We start from the raw sequence: 15,111 nt of genomic DNA, 5'->3' as shown, positions 1-15,111 counted from the left end.
ACCAGGGAAGCCCCTATAATATTTGCCCATGATTATACGGGCCCCTATAATCATGCCCATATAATTATGGGCAAATTTTTAACACTTTATTTCATTTATTTATTTTTCATTTATTTTTATTAGTTGGAGGCTAATTACTTTACAATATTGTAGCGGGTTTTGTCATACATTGACATGAATCAGCCGTGGATTTACATGTATTCCCCATCCCGATCCCCCCTCCCACCTCCCTCTCTACCCGATCCCTCTGGGTCTTCCCAGTGCACCAGGCCCGAGCACTTGTCTCATGCATCCTACCTGGGCTGGTGATCTGTTTCACTATAGATAATATACATGTTTCGATGCTGTTCTCTCGAAACATCCCACCCTCGCCTTCTCCCACAGAGTCCAAAAGTCTGTTCTGTACATCTGTGTCTCTTTTTCTGTTTTGCATACAGGGTTATCATTACCATCTTTCTAAATCCCATATATATGTGTTAGTATGCTGTAATGTTCTTTATCTTTCTGGCTTACTTCACTCTGTATAAGGGGCTCCAGTTTCATCCATCTCATTAGAACTGATTCAAATGAATTCTTTTTAACGGCTGAGTAATATTCCATGGTGTATATGTACCACAGCTTCCTTATCCATTCATCTGCTGATGGGCATCTAGGTTGCTTCCATGTCCTGGCTATTATAACAGTGCTGCGATGAACATTGGGGTGCACGTGTCTCTTTCAGATCTGGTTTCCTCAGTGTGTATGCCCAGAAGTGGGATTGCTGGGTCATATGGCAGTTCTATTTCCAGTTTTTTAAGAAATCTCCACACTGTTTTCCATAGCGGCTGTACTAGTTTGCATTCCCACCAACAGTGTAAGAGGGTTCCCTTTTTTCCACACCCTCTCCAGCATTTATTGCTTGTAGACCTTTGGATAGCAGCCATCCTGACTGGCGTGTAATGGTATCTCATTGTGGTTTTGATTTACATTTCTCTAATAATGAGTGATGTTGAGCATCTTTTCATGTGTTTGTTAGCCATCTGTATGTCTTCTTTGGAGAAATGTCTGTTTAGTTCTTTGGCCCATTTTTTGATTGGTTCATTTGTTTTTCTGGAATTGAGCTGCAGGAGTTGTTTGTATGTTTTTGAGATTAATCCTTTGTCTGTTGCTTCATTTGCTATTATTTTCTCCCATTCTGAAGGCTGTCTTTTCACCTTGCTTATAGTTTCCTTTGTTGTGCAAAAGCTTTTAAGTTTCATTAGGTCCCATTTGTTTAGTTTTGCTTTTATTTCCAATATTCTGGGAGGTGGGTCATAGAGGATCCTGCTGTGATTTATGTTGGAGAGTGTAATTTTTAACATTTTAAAAAGTGTAGATTTCCTTTTAATAAGAAAATTACATCATATATCTGGTGTGGCAATCATGGCTTCCCACTTAGATTGTGGCCCACAGTAGGTGTTCATTAGAGATAAAGCCATACCAAATGGCATTTGTTCCAGAGCCTTGTGATTGCCGGAATAGCTTCTATTCTCACTTTTTCTTACAGACAGATTCCTAGTTTTGTCCAGGGCTGTAATACTCCTAATTAAAAACCACACTTTCCTGCTTTGCTGTTGTGTCTAGTGAGATATATGAGTGAATCACAATGTGGGGAACAACCTCGAAGCCTCCTTAAAAGCCTCTGACCTAAGAGGGTATCTGCTCACACCTTTCTGCTCTTTTCTCCTTTCTGAAACATGGACTTGATTGGATTTCTAGCAGTCATTTAGAAACACAAAATCATGCTCAAAGAGGAAAAATGACTTCCATCCTTGAAGACGGCAAAGCTTCCTAGATCCTCACTAAGGTATATATGGGACTTAAGTCCCATGATATTAGATTTTCTGATACAGAACTGAGAGTATTACTCCATTTCCATCACTATACCAATCCAAACATGCTTGATTTCACTGAATTTCTCAGTGCAAATGGAAAAAAATCCTGTTTCCTATCTCTGTAACTTGGACAGGCTGTTAGTTTTTTTTAACTGGAGGATAATCATTTTACAATGTTGTATTAATTTCTGTTGTACAGCAACATGAATCAGGCATATGTATACATATATATTCTTGGTACCAAAATACCCCTTCTTACCTTCTCTACTCTCCACAAAGAGGCAGATTCTTACTTTCAAAATATAAGTCATTGGTACCAACTTTTGTGAAACTCTCACACCCCACCAGAGTACAAGTCACACCCTTTTGGTCTCTCTGTATTTATAGAAGACTTTACTATAATTCAACATCATAAAAGTCAATTCACCTTTAATGCCTTCTAAGCTCAGTGAAAAGAAAATATGTGTGAATATGTATTGAGTGTTTGTTCTCTTGCGGGCCTTATGGTAAAGCTTACACAGGTACACACACACCTATACAGATATAAATATGCATATATGGTAAAACCACATAATTTGATTTACATTTATGAGCCCAGAGGTATAAGTGTGCATAAATAAAGTATTTATATGTACATGTGTATATATATACATGCACATGTGTAAAATCTAATTCTTGAACAGAGCAGGTGCTTGATTAACATTTGTTAAATAAATGAACACACAATTCTCCTAAGGATATGAAATTATGAAAATGAGAGTTACTATTTTTTCCATCCTCAGTTGGAGAATTTAATTCCAGGATCTATGTTGAGTGTCTGATGGTATGACGTGTAGCAACCATTAAATGACTCAGCTCAGTCCTTGCCTATAAAATACAGGCTAGAGAAGTTAATCACCATGACAAGAACCTTGAAGGTACTGTTGTATAGATGCTGCTATCTTACCTGTCTAGCAGTGAAAAAAATATTTTCACATCTGGTGAATAATTGCATTGCTATAATCATCTTATAAAGTAAATATGCTCGTCTTCTTTGACCAGAAGATGAAACTCAAAGTCCACGTTCAGCGCTCAGAACACACGTGGGCTCAGAGTCAACACAACGGCCCAGGTGCCAAGTTCAGGTGAGCTTTCATGGCATCGTGATGCAGACCTCAGTGTACAAGTGTCAGGCTTAAAAGCGCCGACACGGAGGTCCTTCCCATCATGGGGGAAGAAGAGCCTAAATTCCAGAAGCTGCAAAACCTGACATGTTCTTCCTTGTCAGATCCAATGGTCGTGTGTCATGGTCCTGAAACCTGAGATGCCTGTAAGAATAAGACCTGCCAAAACACGGCAACCGCAGGGTGAGTCTTCTGATAGCTGTGAGCCAGGGGGAGCTCGGGGAGTTCACACAGGTGGGCAGTTCCAGCGCAGAGGCAGAGCCTGTTGGTACTCAGAAAACTGCAGGCTTTATGCTCATCTCTGGGACTACCCACTGCAAAGTATCCCAGTGTACATGAGCATCCAGTTCACAGGGTTTGGAGTTTTCAGAATTTTTTTCCTGAATATCATCGTGACAGGGCCCCAGAGGAGGACTTGGTGCACGGAGGAGGCGAGGAGGAGAGTGCAACTTTTGTCGACTTAACGTAAGAGTGCACGTGCAGAAGGCGGGGTTCTCTCGGGGAGCTTTTAGCAGACAGCACCCTGCATCTAGGCATTTTCCCAGCAGGTCATCCCTTGGTGTCCTTCTGCGGACTTCCTCTCATGCCTCTGAATTTGTCACTGCTTCCTGAAGCACCTCTTGGGATGCACTCCAGTGCCCACCTGCTTCTGTTCCTGTCTACCACTTACATCTGCCACAGTGCATTGTGGCTTCCCGAGCGGCTCAGGCAGTAAAGAATCTGCCTGCAGTGCAGGAGATGGGGATTTGATTCCTGGTTCGGGAAAGTCCCCTGGAGAAGGAAATGACAACCCACTCCAGTATTCTTGATTGGAGAATCCCATGGACAGAGGAGCCTGGCAGGCTACAGTCCATGGGGTTACAAAGAGTGGGACACAACTGAGTGACTAACACACAGTGCATTTGGCTAATTCATCCAGGGGAATCGTTAGTGATACATGCCCTTTGAGGACTGATATTCCTTTCCTCTGTGCTTCTAACCCACTGTGTTTGTTACCATTAGATAACACAGCAAAGCTTGTGGCTTCAGCATGAGTTCTGAAATCGCTCTGATGGTTTTTTGTAATATTTGGAGCAATATCAGTGCCATGAATGGTAGGCATGCCTGCTAACTCCTACCAAGGATAAACAGTCCCTTGGGAGATTGAATGGCCTCTGTCATTGAAGGTTGGGCGAGACGATGTTTAGGTCATAATCAAACCTGATTTTTTAAGACACTTTTGTCTGTGTAGCTCTCCAGTTGTTATTTTATTTTGTGCGATGTGGTATTAATCAATGGTACAAACAGGTATTGAGTTTAGCAGTATTTGAAAATGGTTCTGTTTTTGTGTGCCATTCAGCCAGGGAATCCAATGGCTTGGAAACTGCAGAGATTATGGTTTTACAATCCCTTGCACATCCATCTGGTTTAGGTAATATTATTATCATTATTCTTCTTATTGTTATATCTACTTAAAATTGCTACCAGATGTGGGTAAGCACACTTTTGCTTTTCTGTCCCCTACTAAGAACTGTGGTAGAGGACGTTTACCTCAATCAAGGAAGAGACTTGGTGGTGTCTCATGCTTAACAGTGTGACCTGCAATTCCGGCTCTTCTAACCACTGTAAATTTAACCTACATCTGCCAACAAGGCCATCATGTGACACTCTCTCATGGGTCCACGGTATTGCAAGAAAGAAACAGGGACCCTATCCTTAAGACTCTCTCCAGTTACAAGAGGATGTAGTTTTATGTCCTAAAATCAGATGCAGGATCCTATGGCAGAATTAGTTAAGACAATTGATTGACTGAACAAGGTTGAGTTTATTGCAGCATTGAGCTAGGGGTACCTTGTTACTAGTTTCCCAGAAAGCAGAAGTATTTGGTAACCATATCTGGTAAATAGGTAACTAAAGCAAGTAACTTCCCACCAGGGACAATTATTCATTTGCTAGACATGCTGAAGCATCTGTCTTTCAAACATTGGTCTGTTCAGAGGGTACAGAGTTGAATAAAATAGAAACAAAAGATTCTATTTGTTTTAAAATGGAACAAAATAGAAACAAAATAAGTCTTTTTTCTCATGGACTTATTCTGTAGTGAGGAAGGCAGACTGCATTCAGATAAATGGAAAACATATACAATTACAAGTAGGGATCCCTGTCATGTCCTTCTTTCCCTGCATATTTTATAGTACACAAGACCAATGCCTGGGTTTGATTTTTCTGCAAACTGACCCTTTGAACAGTGCAATGGGTGAAACATACAAACTGTTAACTGTATATTTTTGAGGAAATGAATGCATGCTATTTTTAGATAGTACCCTAAAAGCAGACTTATCTGTACAGCCAAATAGCTACTTCCTTCCATTTGAGACTCTGAATCCAGCATCTTTTTGTTTGTTTGCTTTTCCTTGAATGAACCATTTATTTAGCAAAACAATAATAGATGTTTTGCAAAATAACTATAACTCTAGAAAATCTAGGGGAAATAAACAAGAAAATGCAAGTAAGTGGGGGCTGGGCCAGGGACACTGTTTATAGGGTGGTCACGTGAACATTCTGGGAGACAGTTTCATTGTACCTCTGCATGTACAGGTTGACTTGTGGGGCCAGGGTGGGGGTTCATTCGGTGAAATTGCTGTCAGTAAGAAACAAGTATTTATCAACTGAAATGGAATACAAAGAACTCAGAATGTCTATAAATTACGAGCAAGAACCAGGAGTAAATCACCAGAATGATTAAAAAACAATAAACACTGTGAATTCCTAACCGATCCAAAAAAGTATGTGCTTAAAGACTAAAACTATAAATATCAGTAAAATAATTCAAGTAGATTTTCATAGGGTTTTGTCTGTAAACTGTAGATATACTTAAGGAAGTTAGAGGCTTGCTTACAAAGGAGCCTTAGAATTGGACAGAAGCATCTGTCCAATCTGTGTGTGCATACTAAGTTGCTTCAGTTGTATCCAACTCTTTGTGACCCCATGAACCATAGTCCACCAGGCTCCTCTGTCCATGGGATTCTCCAGGCAAGAATATTGGAGTGGGTTGTCATGCCATCCTCCAGGGAATCTTCCCGACCCAGGGATTGAACCCCTGTCTCTTGGGTCTCCTGCATTGGCAGGCAGATTCTTTACCACTAGCACCACCTGGGAAGCCTGGAATCGGGAAGCCACTTCTTCTAACACAATTCTTAGTGTTACAACTTTTACCACTATTATTGGGCACTTCATATATGTTGGGTGGTTTTCCTATGTTAATGTATCTGAGCGTCTTCAGACTATCACATATTTACTATTATTTCCGGCTGAGGGATAAGCAACATGAGATTCACTACCATAGATGACAGAGCAGAATATACTGGTCTTGTGTAGGGAAATGCCACCATGAGGGTACGGGTCTGTTTGGTATCCTAGCTTATGTCCTTTTGACTACTTACATTGATTTTCACAAGATACCCATGAGAGAGACAGACAGGAGGAGGGGGTTGTGGGTGAAGATATTGCAGAAAAAGAGGGGAGCTATGCAGGGAAGTTATTACATGCGACTTTTAATCTTTTCATGAAGCAGAAATGTAAATGAAGTCTATTATCTCTAGTCTTAAAGTATGAAAAGGCATAACTCTTATGTCATTAAAAATGCATTGTCTTTATCATGTTACCCCTCTGAACAGATGTACTGTTTATTAAGAGCACACACATTAAGGTAAAAGTGGTGATAGAAATGACACTGCTTTGGTAATGATTTCTACAGGTATTTTCTACAGCAGGGCCTGTGATGTAAATGTAGACATCTGGGCCTGTCAACACTAATTTTCAAATGCTGTGACATGGGGCTTTGAACTTTCAGCTTTTGTGAAATATCATTCTCCTCAAAGTCAATATTAGTTAACGGCAAGTTATTCTCTTTGCATTTTTGTTTTCTGGCAGGGCTACAATACATACTCTTAGACTGAAGTCCATGCCTAAACCTGTTTTTTCCTGAAAGCAATTGCACATTTAATCATTGGCAATATTGTTCCCTGTCTGAGTAGGGTATAGTTATTATGCTATTCTGCCTGATGGCTTTATTTAACACTCCATCATACTAGCTGTAAAAGGTAGTCAATACAGCAGATCAATATTTATGATGTAACTTATAGGATAGATATACACACAGGGCAGAAAATCTTTAAGCTGAAGACTGGGTACTAGGTGCCCAAGAAGGATAGACTTTTACCAAGATGTGCATTTGAGATTTGATCTTGTTCTTGGGAAGCAGAACAAAACCCCCGTACCATTATGCAAACCTAGACCAATTTTTATCTAAATACAATGCTAGGAAATTTTGTGTATGTCTTAGAAATCTGTGGTCTCAAAACAAACAGTTTTTCTCCCTAATCACGCTAGAATTTGGCCTTAAGTTCATTTAATTCCAAAGTTTATGCTATTTCTACTTTATCCTACCATGGGCAGTGTGAAACTAGACATTGCTTACTATCCTATTGAATTTTAAAAGTTGACTCATTCCTATACTCTTTCTAGGGATAGCTTTGGGCAAAAGTTAATTAACAGCATGCCCGACATCTATGGGCACAGTTCTCTAAAGGTAACCACCTAGGGGAAAGAAAGAAAAGGAAAATAAAGAAAGCTGTGCCAATAAAAGGTCACATTCATTTTTATATTTATTTTTTTCTGAACTACAGTCACAAGCACAATATTTGGAGACCATGAATAGATTTTCCAGGAAGAAATTGCCACAGGTAAAATGCTTCCTAGAATCAGATAAAGGGGAGCGTTTTTGATTGGCTAGTGGGCCTGAAGAGTGAGTGTAATCTATAGACAAATTTAACAAGCCAAGGCTAATTTAGAGATAAGGAAATGCCTGTTTATCAACAATTATATACATATATATACACTTTAGAAGGCAGAGGTGCTTTTTGGATACTAAATGAGCTACATAGAAAATGTAGTTGATAAACGTTCAATGACCTTTCCAGTATCAGCAGGCGCTCATTTGAAGGGGTTGGAGAAGGCAGATAAATCCATTCCTTCTCTGCTACAATTTCTTTCCAATCAAAACATCTACCCTCATGGGTTCAATGAACACTGTTCGTTGCAGCCTTACCAATAGATTTAAGAATACCTTCTTACTTGGCATCACACTTCTTCTGAAAAGATTTTTTGAAAAACCAGATAGCATTCTGCAATGAATACAAAAATATCAACCTTTATAACTTAAGGTAAAAATATCTGCCGTGAGTTGGCAAACTGCCCTTGAACCCATGGATGATTGAATTAATGCCCACCTCCATTTCCCTATCTTGTCTCAAACATCAGTCAAGGGCTCCTCCTGAGATGTATCTGCTGGTTGGGGCTGTTGTGGGGAGAGGTGCTTGTGGGGTGCCTGCCATGTATTCAAAAGCAGACAGACAAAAACTTTGTTCTTATTGTTTAGTCGCTAAGTCATGTATGACTCTTCTGTGACCCCATGAACTGTAGCCAGCCAGGTGCCTCTGTCCATGGAATTCTCCAGACAAGAATACTGGAGTGGATTCCCATTTCCTTCTCCAGGGGATCTTCCTGACCGAAGGATTGAAACCACATCTCTTGCATCTCCTGCCTTGGAAGGTGGAGTCTTTACCACTGAGCCAGCAGGGAAGACCCAGACAGAAGGTCATATTACAGGAGTTGATGCAACAGAATTCACATCAACCTTGGACTTTTCAAGATTTGTTTTTACAACTGAATTACAATTGTGTGAACTTGATTACCTTCCTTTTCTTTTTTTTTTTTTTTAATGTTTATTTATTTGGCTGTGTTGTGTCTTAGTTGTAGCCTGTGAGATCTAGCTTCTTGACCAGGGATTAAACCCAGGTCCCCGGCACTGGGAGCACAATCTTAGCCACTGAACCACCAGGGAAGTCCCCATTAATTTCTTTCAGCATCAGTTTTTCATCCCTCAGACAATTGTAAATAATACCTAACTAATACGGTAGACATGACCACATATATATGCTTATATATATGCTTATATATATATAAGATGTCTGTGTAGTGTCTGTGTAATAGCAAATGCTTGGCATGATTTATTATTATCATCTGGCATACTTAGCCCTCTAAAACACAGTCTATACCTGCAAAATGGTGAATAAAAGTACCTACCTTCGGGGTTCTTATAAGAATTAGGTGAGTATGAGCATGTGTACATTTCTGTCAGTAACTGATTGGAGATCCCTTTGGGAAATGACTGAAGAAAGGACTTCCATGTTGTCCTGGGGAACACTGTCTGTAAGAATGCCTTGACCTCATTCGGGTAGGTGGTTGACAAATAGAGCCCCTTTAGCAGAGCCGAGAGCAAAAGCTGGCAGCTAATTTAGGCTGCGTCCTTTATGATCAGAGAGGTTGGGCTTCAGCGCTGAGCCTGTCACTCTGTAGCTACACTGAGTCTGAATTTGGCTTTTCTCTAAGTTAACAGTTATCATATCTGCAGTATCAAATGAATTTGTGGATTCAAATGATGATATACAACAACCACAAGGGTCAGTAAATGACAAGTACATTGCAAATGGTGATTTATTAATATTATCTATATTTCTGCCTTTTGTAAACTGTAATGAATTCAATGGAAGCAGAGGATCAGGTGCATAAATGAACCTCTGGCCAAGCCTCAGACTTCAAAGACTAGTTTTCTAGTCCAGATTCTGCCACATGTGTCTTTTTATCTCCCTCGTCTTATTTGCTTCTCAAATACAATTTTCCTAATATTTGGAAGGAGTTATTTATTTCCCAAATCCCTTTAGGTTCTCAGCTTTGATTTCCTATTGTGCTTAAAATAAGCATAATAGAATCTCACTGGATTATGAGTAGCCAAATAGGGTCACATATGAGAAAATATGTTATAAACTGTAAAGGTTATGAGACTTTATCATGAATAATAGCAACAGACAGGATCATGACATGATCCTTTAAAAGTTAAATCCCAGGCTTAGTTCAGCAGTAAACACAAATCACACTTTCACCTAAAGACCTGATTCTCCCACAGCTTCTCCTGTCACCATCTGACTAGAGTAACCATCTCTCTTACTATTTATACACCAGCCTTCTTTCTCTCATGCAGAATAGTTGACAGGGTGGGAGAGGGTGGAGATTCCAGGCCCATTTCTTATACTATCGGTGATAAATATTCACACATAAGCACATTGTCTTTGAAGGTCTCTGTTTTCTATTTGTAGAAAGAGAGATTTTCAGGGCTCTTTCCAGCTTTTATTTCATGATAGGCTAGATTTAAGTTTTCTTAGGTGGAAAAAATGCATATGTTTATATGATAAAAGATAACTATGTCATCAATTTCACACAGTTATCTAAAAAAAAAAAAAAATCCTAGATAATTCTACTGAAATTTCAGATTGTTGTTAAAATTGTCTGGCATTTATTGTTATTCTATTAACTTGCCCAGCCATATGCTATAGGATTTATATGACATGAATTTCTTAGGGCTTCCTGCAACCTGCCGGGGTAGGTATAACTTTTTTCTCCAATGAATGGATGAATAATTCAGCTGCAGAAGAATCAACCAGTTGGACTAATTTTACATAAGTTTGAAATTACAGAGCGAGAAGCTAAATCAAATATTCTCTTACCAGGTTCCTAATTTTCAAAGTCAACAAACTAAATATATATTCATCTGACAATTCAATTAAATTAGACAAAGTATTTTATTGGTCTACACGCATCCCAAGTTCAAATGTCGGCCAGACAGGTGACCCACTTAAGTAAAGACTTCCCAGGAGGTCTACCCTTGGACGGGTCAAGGGCAACCTCTGTGCTTCTCATGAATGGCTGCCAGGGGGGGATTAGGTCCACTTTCCCTAGATCTTCCAGTTGTGCTGAGAAATCAGAATACTGGATCATTTTAAAAACTGAATCTCCATTTTTAACATGCTGGGAACAACTTTAAAAAATAAACACTGTGTGTCCTCAGACAACACAGCCAGAGACCTCACATGTCAGTTTGTGAACTCTGATGTACAAATGTGTCGTCACTAATTCAAACAGTGTCACATTTTCCTTTGTATGAAGCCATGTGGAACATACAAGAAACCATGAAGTAACACAAACACAAGCAGCGGGATACAATACTGGAAAAACTTCATCATCTGTGGTTCCCACTATTTCTGTACATGTGTCCATGGGTTTAGTTTTTCCATTTCCCTTCAGAGGAAATTTAGGGCAGTTCTATGACTGCTTTATTTACTTCTTTATTAAAACAAAACAAACCAACCAAAATTTACCCCCAAATTTTTATCCCACCAAACTCCTAGGTCATTTTAAGGTGTAAAATTCATAAACTGAATTATCTATGTAATGCTCAGTACTCAGAATATATTTCACAACTGGAACTTTTCCTAATAAGTCCTTGCTCCCTCACAGCCCTGCCTCCAGCCGGAGGGAAGCCTGTATTGAGATGGTGAGTGAGGTACCATCTTCCTATGTCCCTAATTCAGAGCTGCTTCCTCCTCCTTTTGATAACCGCGGCATTTGACCCTGTGGTCAGTAGACTCACAGCTCCTGAAAGATGTCCACATCCTGATCCCCAGAGCCTGTGAATATATCAGGTGACCTGGCAAAGGAGAAGCAAGCTTGCTGAGCATCAGACCTTAAAGGAAGGAGATGATCTTGAGTAATCTGAATGAGCCCAGTGTAATCACATGGGTCATTAAAAGTGGAAGAGGGAGGCAGGCAGAACCAGAGAGACAGGAGGCTAAGAAAGATGTGATTTGGCTTCGCTGGCTTTTTGATGGAGGAGGGGACTGAGACAAGGAATGTGGTAGCCTCTATCAATAGGAAAAGATAAGAAAACCGGTTCTCCCCTGCAAGATCTGAAAGGAATGCAGCCCTGCCAACACCTGGTCTTACCCAGTGATGGGCATTTCAGATGTGCGATCTCCAAAAGTATAAGACAACAAAGTTGTAGGGTTTTAAGCCACTGAGCCTGTGACAATTTGTTATAGTGGGAATAGAATATTAACAGACTCCTCCACAGTGAAAGTCTGGAAACAAAGGAGAGGTCAGGAGACCTGAATGTTCTTATCTGTCTGGCTCTGCAGTGATCTAGAATTTGGCAAATGTTTAAGGCTGAACCAAGTGGGCTTCCCTGGGTGGCTCAGACAGTAAAGAATCTGCCTGCAATGCAGGAGACTTGGGTTCAATCCCTGGGTCAGGAAGATGCCCTGGAGAAGGAAATGGCAACCCACTCCAGTACTCTTGCCTGGAGAATTCTATGAACAGAGGAACCTGGAAGGCTACAGTCCATGGGGCTGCAAAGAGTCAGACATGACTAAGCAACTCCCCCCCCCCGCCCCCCGCCACACACACACACACACGGTGGACAGAATCATGTGGATGCCTTATTCTTGTGGTTTTCCTGATGTGAGGAAACCAGCCCAGTTCAGGTTGGCTGTTTTCACTTTCTCCACATCCCAAGGCATGCAGGCTCTTTTCTGGCTTCCCCTGCTCTGAGCTCTCCACTTCCTTTTGGGGGCACTTCCATAAAAAAGCTCTCTGGGGCATGTTGTCCACATGGAAGGATAAGTGTGATGCCTTTTAGCTTCAAAACCTTGATGGTAGACTTTCCTCTGAAACCAGCCCTTCCTCACGCTGCTCCCCACCTGTTCCTTCTCTCCAGCAACATTCAGACACCAGTGGTCCCTGACCCCAGCCTGCGGGAGTCACGCAGTAAGCTTTGTAACTTGACTTGGATGAAGGGGCACTTCCCTCCACGGTGAGTGGGCAGCAGTTGTGTGACAGCTCTCTTCCAGAAAGGATTCTTCAAATTCCATCCCTCCCATCCATTTTCCATCACTCTGACACTCTCGCTGTGGGAGGATCGTTTAAGAGCACCTAACCAGTTCTCAAAAACATCATTCGAAAAAGAAAATTGCATTTGTCTAGTTATCTCATTTGGGAATCTGCCTCAGACAGAATATTCTCATACCGAACATCATGTAACCAACCAAGATTGGGATTTCTGCCTGTGAATTAGTTAACTGAGGAAAGAAGAAAAGCAAGAAAAGGAAAAAAAAAAAAATTAAAAAAAAAAAAACCCTCTCACCTAAACACTCTATATAAATAGCATGTTTCCCATTATTTTTTCTGTGTAATTACTTCATTGCTGCAGTTTTTCTTGACAGCATGTTTGTGATAATTGAAGATTGAAAATCTCTGCCAATACTCCCCCAGATGGGTTGATTGCACTTTCCTCTCACTTCCTATGATATTTTATTTAATGTTCACTGTAAGGAGAGTCTAAATGAAAGACTTTGCAATGCCTAAATTTATAAATATGCATCTAACAAATCACTAGAAGTTAAAAAATTAGAATGTTCTAAGTCTAGATTGTTGTGGAAAGCTACAACCAGTTTTAAAATTTTGTATACTCAAGAAACACCTGTAGATCCAGTTAAGATGAAGATTCTTGAGGCTTGCCAACTACGAGGTCTGGTTTTGTAAGTGTAGAGTCCAGCTCAGGAAGCTTCATCATATTCAATATGTTCTTTCTTATCTGTTATGGCACAGCCAGAGTGATAACTTCTGTTACTGAAATCTCCAAAATTATCTAGTATTTTATCAATGTCTCTAAAGTCCCTGCTGTTGTATTCCCAGTGTCTACACCAAGGATAATGACCACTGACAGGAGGGCTTTGGGAGTTACATTAGAGGTGGTATGGAATTTACAGAAGAGATCGTATGTTATATCTCAGAACTCTTCAAGCCACTGACATTTTCCTTCATTGGCATTAAAGCTTTGGACTCTACTCTGGAATTAAAAGTCGTTATCTCTGACATGCCTGGAAATTTTAGAGGAAGGCTGCTTTTAGTTTTTATTTTCAGTTTTCATGCCGGCCTCTTTCCCAAGGATTTGCGATTTGAGTCCACAGTGATGGCTGCCATGAGGCTGAGTGGCAGGATTTCCATTTCAGTTTAAAACTGGCCCACAGTATACTAGGGGCTTCCCAGGTGGCACTAGTGGGAAAGAAGCTGCCCAGCAATGCAGGAGACATAAGGGACACAGCTTCAATCCCTGGGTTGGGAAGATCCCCTGGAGGAGGGCATGGCAACCCATTCCAGTATTCATGCCTGGAGAATCCCTGTGGACAGAGGAGGCTGGTAGGCTATCGTCCATAGGGTCACAGAGTTGGATATGACTGAAGCAACTTAGCACGCACACACATTGTATTAATCGACTCAAGATGAGTTGCTTCCCAGTGGATTTTCTAATTCTGATCAAGAGTTGCCCCTGGTGGTTTTGCTTTCTATATGATTTCAAATGTTCCAAGCATGTTGGATTTTTATGGTGGTACAATCATTTTAAAGGGAGTTGTGGTCCCTACCTGCATAAACCATGGTTTTCTCATTGAAACCTACATTAGAAGAGGTAGAAATGACTTGAGAGATGCTTCTAATATAGTCAAATTTGGCTTCCTTTATTTCCTCAAAATTGAGATGGCAAAATTAGAGTACAGACAACATTTCACTCATGTCCAGACAGCAGGTGTCCATGGATATAAGGAGGTGATACTGTTTGCTTATGAAAAGCTTCTGTTAATATGTTCCTTCCCCTAGCACCTCCACCAATCAGCCCTGAGAAGGTGGGAACTTCTGAAAGCCTCCCCTTCACTATACAGATATTTTACTTAAAAAAGAAAAGAAGGGAGAGGGGAGAGTGGGAGGAAGACCAGAAATATTGTTTATCATCAGTTTGACACTTACTCAGAACATTCAGAAACCAAATTTCTCTGTGACCTTAGTCAAGACACACTCCCTCTACAGTCATTCATTTCCCTTAATTAGAAGAGTGAGGACGTTTTTAACAAAGGCGTGCCAATACCCTTCCCAGGATAACATATCTGTTTATTTTCTAAGAGTAATTATGACTGTGTGTATTCTGAATATCATGGAACAAACATCAACTGCAAATCCTCTGATGTAGAAGGGATATGAGTATATATCCCTTCACAGACAACACAGATGCTGCTGGGATAGCCCACTCATATTGTCTGATCATAAAGCAGCCACAGTGTTCTCTACCTGAGTCTCCCTAACTCTGGGAAAGGATTAAGCATCTTTGGATG

This window comes from Cervus canadensis, chromosome 12, assembly GCF_019320065.1.
Source record: "Cervus canadensis isolate Bull #8, Minnesota chromosome 12, ASM1932006v1, whole genome shotgun sequence".
In the NCBI taxonomy this organism is placed as follows: Eukaryota; Metazoa; Chordata; class Mammalia; order Artiodactyla; family Cervidae; genus Cervus; species Cervus canadensis.
The sequence above is the reverse complement of the archived record's forward strand: the minus strand, read 5'-3'. Positions refer to the sequence as shown.